Consider the following 808-nt stretch of genomic DNA (forward strand, 5'->3'; position numbering starts at 1 on the left):
ACCTTGTCAACCCATAGTGTCACGTACCTTGTCAACCCATACGGTTTCGCGTACCCTGTCAACCCATACAGTGTCACGTACCTTGTCAACCCATACGGTGTCACGTACCTTGTCAACCCATACAGTGCCACGTACCTTGTCAACCCATACGGTGTCGCGTACCTTGTTAACCCATACAGTGCCACGTACCTTGTCAACCCATAGTGTCACGTACCTTGTCAACCCATACAGTGCCACGTACCTTGTCAACCCATACGGTGTCACGTACCTTGTCAACCCATAGTGTCACGTACCTTGTCAACCCATACAGTGTCACGTACCTTGTCAACCCATACAGTGCCACGTACCTTGTCAATCCATAGTGTCACGTACCTTGTCAACCCATACGGTGTCGCGTACCCTGTCAACCCATACAGTGTCACGTACCTTGTCAACCCATACGGTGTCACGTACCTTGTCAACCCATACAGTGTCACGTACCTTGTCAACCCATACGGTGTCGCGTACCTTGTCAACCCATACGGTGTCACGTACCTTGTCAACCCATACAGTGCCACGTACCTTGTCAACCCATACGGTGTCGCGTACCCTGTCAACCCATACAGCCGATTTGAGCAGGAAAAAAAAACCACGTGGACCAGCCGACCGACCGACCGACAGCCAGACCGATATTCATCGATCGAGTGGTGACTTCACGACATTCTTCACATTGTAGTTCCTCCGGAACTGGTGGTGATTTTTGCCCAATGCATGAGGCTCTGCTCACACACACACACACGGGCCCACGTGAAAGGGGGATGAGGTGATG

The sequence above is a fragment of the Petromyzon marinus genome, chromosome 57 (assembly GCF_048934315.1).
Source record: "Petromyzon marinus isolate PM22_M1 ecotype Great Lakes invasive population chromosome 57, UKy_Petmar_22M1.pri1.0, whole genome shotgun sequence".
Classification (NCBI taxonomy): domain Eukaryota; kingdom Metazoa; phylum Chordata; class Hyperoartia; order Petromyzontiformes; family Petromyzontidae; genus Petromyzon; species Petromyzon marinus.